We start from the raw sequence: 8,117 nt of genomic DNA on the forward strand, positions 1-8,117 counted from the left end.
AAACCACCTGCTCAGAGGAGTGTTCTTGGCTTTCTTCTATGTTCAGAGTTGCCAGGGGCTTGCGTTTGAGAGTCAGACTAAATTTCTGCCACTTATAATACTTTTTTTTTTCCTGTGCTTCATTTAAAAAAAATTTGAGTAAACTTTATTTACTTATCTATTGAAGTATAGTTGGTGTACATATTATGTTAGTTTCAGGTGTGCAATATAGTGGTTTGACATTTAAATACATTATGAAATGATCATCATGATGTTTAGCAACAACGTGTCCCTGTTTGTTGTTGTTGAGTTGCTCAGTCATGTCCAACTCTGCAACCCCATGGACTGCAGCACGCCCGGCTTCCCTGTCTTTCATCATCTCCTGGAGCTTGCTCAAACTCATGTCCATTGAGTCAGTGATGCCCTCCAACCATCTCATCCTCTGTTGTCCCCATCTCCTGCCTTCAATCATTCCCAGCATCAGGGTCTTTTCGAATGGGTCAGCTCTTTGTATCAGGTGGCCAAATTATTGGAGCTTCAGCTTTAACATCAGTCCTTCCAATGAATATTCAGGATTGACTGGTTTGATCTCTTCGCTGCCCAAGGGACTCTCTTCTCAGCCTTTTGGCTAAGATCAAGTGTAGTATGTGTCAGTATTCAAAGAACTTAAAACAGCTTAAAGTGAATAAGTTCTAGGTTTCTTTGTCCCAAGTCAGGAAGGGCCTTTAGAGAAGAGTTTATTTTCTTATAATGAGTATATTCCTAATATCTCTGCCAGGAAGCTAAAATCCCAAGGAAATAGACATTCCATCTCTCATTGCAGAACAAAAAGGGTGGAAAGGGACCACAGAGATCTCAGAGGAAAGGACTGGAGGAAGGAGGGGTTAGTGTTTTCAAACTTAAGTCCCAACACTGTAACAGACACATTTTACATGGAGACCTAATGTGGGTGTGCATAAACATTCAACTCCAGACAAGCTTTTTATAAAATAATGCTTATACTTACTTTGCAACACTGGTATCTTTTCATCAAATGCATGACCACCACCAGTCCACTAATAAGACAACATACATTGATTCGTCTAATTTAGTAAGCAAGTACTTTTGTTACTGTTTTCTAGGTGAGGAAACAGGGCTTTGAGAGCTGAAATCACTGGCCATGTTCACATAACAGTCAAGTGGAGGCTGAGTCATGAGTGTGTATCTGAGTGATCAAAGCGGAGTCATTCTCCATTGTGCTAAATCATCTTTCTCCAGGAAGCACTGAAAATTGGTCCCAACTTCCTTAGCCACTAAAGGAAGGAGAGAAAGACATCAGTTAGAAGAACTGTAATGTCCAAAGAACTTCTCAGAAACCCAGGCTTTCAGAGTCAATTTGGCAGCAACAGGGCCCAGTGATTGAAAGCAAGGGCCCCATGGATCAGACGGCCCAGTCTGACTATTGCTGCCCCACACAGACCAGCTGTTGCACTTGGGCAAATTAAGACTCTCTAAACATTACTTTCCTCATTTATAAATTGCTAATGTTAATAGCAGCCTCCTTGTAGTTTTGCTGTAAAGATGAAAAGAGAGGATCCATAGAAGTATTTAACATGGTATTGAGTACAGATTTTGCATTCCATAAATGTAGTTGTTACCACGGACATGGAGAAGCTACATGAGTGTGTTAGAAACTCCTTCATTCAAAGTCAGGCTACTTCAGCTATAACTCTGTGACTTTTTCCTTCCTTTTTCTGCTTATGGCAATCCAATTCCTACTGAGAAGCCAAATGTGTTATTTGAGCCACTTACGGCTAGATGGAAATTCATAATAAACATTTGCTAATCAACGCAAAGACCCCTAAGCAGTTACTGAGATGATGGGGACAAAATTGCCTCTAGGTCATTATTTTCATTATAGCTCCTATAATTCTACTAAAAACTCTCATGAGTTCTCTTGTTGATAGCCCCATTTATATGAATTAGTAGCTGCAGTTCAGTTTCCATTACCCAGGTCTCTCAATCACAATTTATAAATTCTAAAATTTGAAGCTTATGTTTTAAGATGAATGGAGTAAACTTTTAAAGCTTGGGAGAAACTTAGAATCTCCACCATGACAAATAATTACAAGAATTTTTTCATAAGATACACTGTTAGAACAGCAGAGGGGTGATGTTCTTTGATCTGGATTGTGCCATAAATACCTTGTCAAGCTAGGTACCTGTGCCAGCCATTAGAAGAACTTGGACAGAATGCAGAAGTGAGAATAGTATGTTTCTGTCTTGTTGAAGCACCCCCAGTTTTGTCAGCTAGAGACAATCCATTCCACATGGCACGGGAATTATCACCAGAAACTGATAAATAATACTGTCATTGGTCAAAAGGAAACCTAGCTACTGAGAACACTCTATGTATGAAGTCCCATCCTGTGAGCTAGATCTTTTCAGATAATGGTCCCACCTGTGCCTGGATCTTGGGTAAGTCATATAAAACTTGGCAGAAACTCTGCTCATGGTCTTCTCAAATCCTTGGAACAAATTATTTGGAACTCCAGTAACTACACCAATGAGGACCTCTAATGGATCTACTATTTGGAATGAATTGGAGGGGAAGAATTGCAAAGACTGAATCCGTATAAGCAGTTTGAATCTTATGCTCTCATGATTGTTAGAACATGTTCTGTCCCATATAGATGCTTTTCCTCCAGATACACACCATGTGGCCTTGACAGTCTCTTAAGATATCAAGAATTTTGTTGCAGGGAGGGGGACCCCTTCCAGGGCTCAAGAGTGAGCTCTTGTCTAATGCTCAGAAATGAATTGTCTGAGGAGAAGCATGTGCTGCCAAAGCAAGAGGCTTGACTGGGAAGGGACACCCTGGCGGAGAGCAGCAGGGTCAGAGAGCCCAGGAGAACTGTTCTGCCACATGGTTTGCAGTCTCAGGTTTTATGGTGATGGGATTAGGTTCCAGGTTGTCTGGCCAGCCATCCTGACTCTCCACCTGTTCTTCCTGGTGGTTCATACATTGCTCAGCTGAGATGGATTCCAGCGAGGAGGATTCTGGGAGGTTGGTAGGACGTGTGGTGTCTCCTTCTGATTTTTCCCAAATTCTCCATGTTCCTTGTTCCTTACCGGGACCACCTGTTGTAAAATACCTCATGCAAATAGTTACAATGGTGCCTGGCCACGGTGGGTGGTTTCACTCAGTGTTTCCTTCCACAAGTTGATATTGCTGATAATGATGGTTATAATTTTTTGAGTGCTTACTATGTGCCAAGCTATTTTAAGTAGTTTCCATTCAAAATCTTATTTCCTATTCACTGAAATTTGGTAAGGTAGGTCCTATTATTATACCTATTTTACAAATGAGAAAACAAAGGCTTGGAGAAGTTACTCATTACCCAAAGTCATACAGCCAGCATTGTCTCATGTTAACAAGCTATCAGTGATGCCTTTTCTCCTATTTCTCATCCTTAATTGCCCCTTAATACATCTTAATACATTCATATATCTTTTACTGTCATGTGAATATTGCTAATGATTGTTTGTGGATGAAAGGAACAATCTGAAAAAGCTATTGGTGCCAGGCCTCCTGTCCTACCAGCTGGATTATCTATTGACTTGAGCTTCTGCCCCTGCAAGAGCATCTCTGATTCTAGAACCCAGAGGCCACTGAGTCCCATAGTGATAAAGAGTCCTATGTGTAGTCCTATATGTAGTCCTATGTGTAATATATATAGTCCTATGTGTAGAGTCCTATGTATATAATAGTGCCTCCATGACCACCGTATCCACCAGGATTGGACCTGGAGTGGCTTCCATCTCCTTTCTTTTAACACCCAGGCAAGGAACTCTGCCTCTGTGAAACCTTCTCTGATCTCTCCTTGTCTTCCCCAGCTGAGGCGGCAGCATGCACTTTAACAGGTGTGTTCAGGGCAGCTATTTGGTATACCTCGATCCTAGGGCACTTGGTAGGGGTATCAAGAGGGGAGGAAAATTATTGATTAGGGAGGGCCTTACATGCTGTTCTAGGAAATTAGGATTTTTATTTTGAGGGCAAGAGGGAACCATTGGCAGGTTTTAAGCAAGGAAATTGACAGAAGCATACTCATATTTGGAGAGGTCATTAAAGGAAGTTGCAGTATCAGGGAAGGAGGCAAGACAGGAGGCAGGGAAATAAGCTAGGATGCTATGGCAAGAAAACAGTAGTTCTCAGACTGGAAGGCACCAGAATGGCCAAGAGAGCTACCCTAGAGTGTCAGACAAAGTGTGTCTGGGTGGGACCTGAGAATTTGAATGTCCAGATAGTTCTCAGGTGATGCTGACATTACTGATCTGGCGGCCCCACTTTGAGAACCACAGGAACTACTGTTGCAGAGAAATAATCATGCTTTGAATCAGTGCCAAGACAGGTTAGGGATGAGGGGATGCATTGAGGAAATATTTAAGTGGTACAACCTGAGTGTGTTGGTGATGAGTCAGAGGGACGTAAGGAAGAGGAGGGTTTTAAGCTGGGTGACAGGGAGGTGAGGAAGAGGAGGGTTTTCAGCTGAGTGACTGGGTGGGCAGAGTCACCACCAGTGTGCTGGGGCCTCAGGAGAAGCAGAGTCCTCATGAATGCAGTCCTCTCAGGGTTAATGCTTTTTGCTTTCTCTCATTGTGAGCGTTTCCTTTTAAAGATGGCTCCATTTTTCCACTTCAGCAACTTCTACGTTTCTAAGTGTTATGGAAGTATTTTACAAGGGCCTTTCAATAAATTAAGTGGCTTCTGTGGATAGATTTATGTTACAGAGTAGGAATGTGTAAGGGAGAAGAATTCCAGGGTGAATGAAGGAGACTGACTGTCAGAGGGGTTGTATTTGGAGCCACCTCATGTTCCTTTCTCTTCGTCCTCAGGAGTGCTGTGATTACAGCGGCAGAAGGAAATACCCACAGATTCTGCTGATCAGCAACACTAATAAATGTTATCCCTCAGCAACCATCAAAGTTGTTCACCATTAAAAAAAATTACTAACAATAATTTATTGTTCAAATATGGTGTGACGTAAATAGTGCTTGCAACGGGAATCGTAGGTGGGAATGGAAGTCGGCCACAGTAGGATTTCCCTATGTTGGCCACAAAGCAGGAAGGAAAGAAAACTCGGGTCATGTTGGCTTTGAGAAAAGAACATAAATATGCCACCTGGTAGACTCGCGGGCAAGGGATTGGTCAGCAGACATACAAGCTCTTTTCATCTAGTCATTTCTGCCAGAGGCGCCACCGTGACCGCAAAGGAGAAAGGATGCGCTCCTGGAAAGATGCTTGTCGGCCAGGCTGGTCGTAATTCATGCTCCAGCGACACTGTGCCTGGAGGAAGGGGAATGAAACATTTATGAAAATGGCTTTTCCTAGCTGTACATCGTGTTTGTCAAAGGGAAGAAGGTGAAAAAGCAGGAATCATCTCCCAGGAAAGATCATGCTGGTTTGATTTGTGTCTTTAGGAGTAGACTCCACATCTGAGGTTTTGAATGTGAACCCATGGAATGGTTCATATCCTTCACTACTGTTTTACTGCATCTCAAAACATCCTCCTGAATTATCCGTGAAGGTGGGCAAGAGTGAATTTGATCTCCAGAGGGTGGAGGTAGCCTGAAGCATCCATAGCAGAAGTGAGAAATTTCTTTGCAATGTCACTTTTAACCCTGAAAAAAATGTCATGTACATTTTCCATTCCATCCCCACATTTGTTGTAACAGTAACAACCATCTTACTCTCCCTTTGGAAGTATAAAGTGGAAGACACTCTCCCCAGGTGACACTAAGGCGATTGAACATTCTGAAATTCTCCTTGCCACTCATTAAGCAATTAGAGGCATTTTCTGAGGCTCATGGTGATTTTATCCAAGGAGAGGGCACAGTAGTTCACTCTAAGGAGTAGAATCCAACTTTGGTCAGAAAATAATGAGGTCTGTTTTGAATAAGAACAGTGATTTAATCACCATCAGTATGGTGCTCACACAGTTTTGCTGACTTTTTTTTTTTCCCCCTCAAATAACTTTGACAATGCTCAAGTTATCTAGTATTATCTGAGACTGTCTGGAAAGAGCACTGTGTTGACAAGTGAAGTGCTGTCACAAATGAGCCTTGTGCCCTTTGTAAGTCACTTCACTTTGGTCCCCGCACCCATAAAATGAGAGGCTTAAACTTGCCATCTCTGAAATCAACTCCAGCTACTGGATCCCTGTGTTCAGAACTGAGACCAGTTTAACTGTCCATAGGCACTGACTGAAAAATATTTGGTGAAAATAGTTGTGGAAAGAAAGCAGCTTGAAGAATCTGAGTCTGAGCTGTATTTTCTCTCTTGAATGGTGTGGTACAAATTTAGGGCTTGAATATCTACCTTGCAAACAAAATGTTTTTTATTGAAGTATAGTTAATTTGCAATATTGTGTTAGTTTCTGGTGTACAGTGAAGTGATTCGATTACACACACACACACACACACATATTCAGATTATTTTCCATTATAATTTATTACAAGTTATTTTTAAAATTCATTTATTTTTTCTTGAAGGAAAATTGCTTTATATTTTGTTGTTTTCTGTCAAACCTCAACATGAATCAGCCATAGGTATAAATATATCCCTCCGTTTTCAAGCTCCCTCCTATCTCCCTCCCTACCCCACCCCTCTAGGTTGATACAGAGCCCCTGTTTGAGTTTCCTGAGCCATACAGCAAATTCCCATTGGCTTTCTATTTTACGTATGGTAATGTAAGTTTCCATGTTACTCTTTCCATACATCTCACCCTCTCCTCTCTCCCCATGTCCTTAAGTCTTTTCTCTCCGTCTGTTTCTTCCACTGATGCCCTGTAAATAAATTCTTCAGTACCATTTTTCTAGATTCTGTATATATGTGTTAGAATATGGAGAAGGCAATGGCAACCCACTCCAGTACTCTTGCCTGGAAAACCCCATGGATGGAGGAGCCTGGTAGGCTATAGTCCATGGGGTCGCTAAGAGGTCACACGACTGAGCGACTTCACTTTCACTTTTCACTTGCATGCATTGGAGAAGGAAATGGCAACCCACTCCAGTGTTCTTCCCTGGAGAATCCCAGGGACAGAGAAGCCTGGTGGGCTGCCGTCTATGGGGTCGCACAGAGTCGGACACGACTGAAGTGACTTAGGGGCAGCAGCGTTAGAATATGATATTTATTTCTCTTTCTGACTCACTTCACTCTGTATAATAGGTTCTAGGTTCATCCACCTTATCAGAACTGACTCAAATTCACTCTTTCTTATGGCTGAGTAATATTCCATTGTATATATGTACCAAAACTTTTTTATCCCTTCATCTGTTGATGGACATCTAGGTTGCTTCCATATTCTAGCTATTGTAAATAGTGCTGCAACAAACAATGGGGTACATGTGTCTTTTTAAATTTCAGTTTCCTCAGGATATATGCCTAAGAGTGGGATTGCTGGGTCATATGGTGGTTTTATTTCTAGTATTTTAAGGAATCTCCATAGGATCTTCCATAGTGGCTGTAACAATTTACATTCCCACCAACAGTGCAAGAGTGTTCCCTTTTCTGCACACCCGCTCCAGCACTTACTGTTTGTAGACTTTTTGATGATGGCCATTTTGACTGGTGTGAGGTGATATCTCATTATAGTTTTGATTTGCATTTCTCTCATACTGAGCGACGTTGAGCATCTTTTCATGTGTTTGTTAACCATCTGTATGTCTTCTTTGGAGAAATGTCTGTTTAGATCTTTTCCTCACTTTTTGATTGTGTTGTTTGTTTTTCTGGCATTGAGTTATATGAGCTACTTGTATATTTTGGAAATTAATTTTTTGTCAGTTGTTTCATTTGCTATTATTTTCTCCCATTCTGATGGTTGTCTTTTCACCTTACTTATAGTTTCCTTTGCTGTGCAAAAGCTTTTAAGTTTAATCAGGTCCCACTTGTTTACTTTTGTTTTTATTTCCATTACTCTAGGAGGTGGGTCAGAGGATCTTGCTTTGATTTATGTCATTGAGTGTTCTGCCTATGTTTTCCTCTAAGAGTTTTATAATTTCTGGTCTTACATTTAGGTCTTTAATCCATTTTGAGTTTATCTTTGTTAGGAACTGTTCGAATTTCATTCTTTTACATGTAGCTGTCCAGTATTCCTAGC

General features: G+C 41.3%; 1 pseudogene; it reads left to right on the plus strand.

Annotated features, from left to right (window-relative positions):
• Positions 1–587: 587 nt before the first annotated feature.
• On the plus strand, positions 588–742 carry LOC147367668 (U2 spliceosomal RNA; annotated as a pseudogene).
• The last annotated feature ends 7,375 nt before the right edge of the window (positions 743–8,117 follow it).

Source organism: Bos grunniens, chromosome 8 (assembly GCF_055505025.1).
Source record: "Bos grunniens cultivar Pamir isolate PY7600 chromosome 8, Bosgru_T2T1.0, whole genome shotgun sequence".
NCBI classification, from domain to species: Eukaryota; Metazoa; Chordata; class Mammalia; order Artiodactyla; family Bovidae; genus Bos; species Bos grunniens.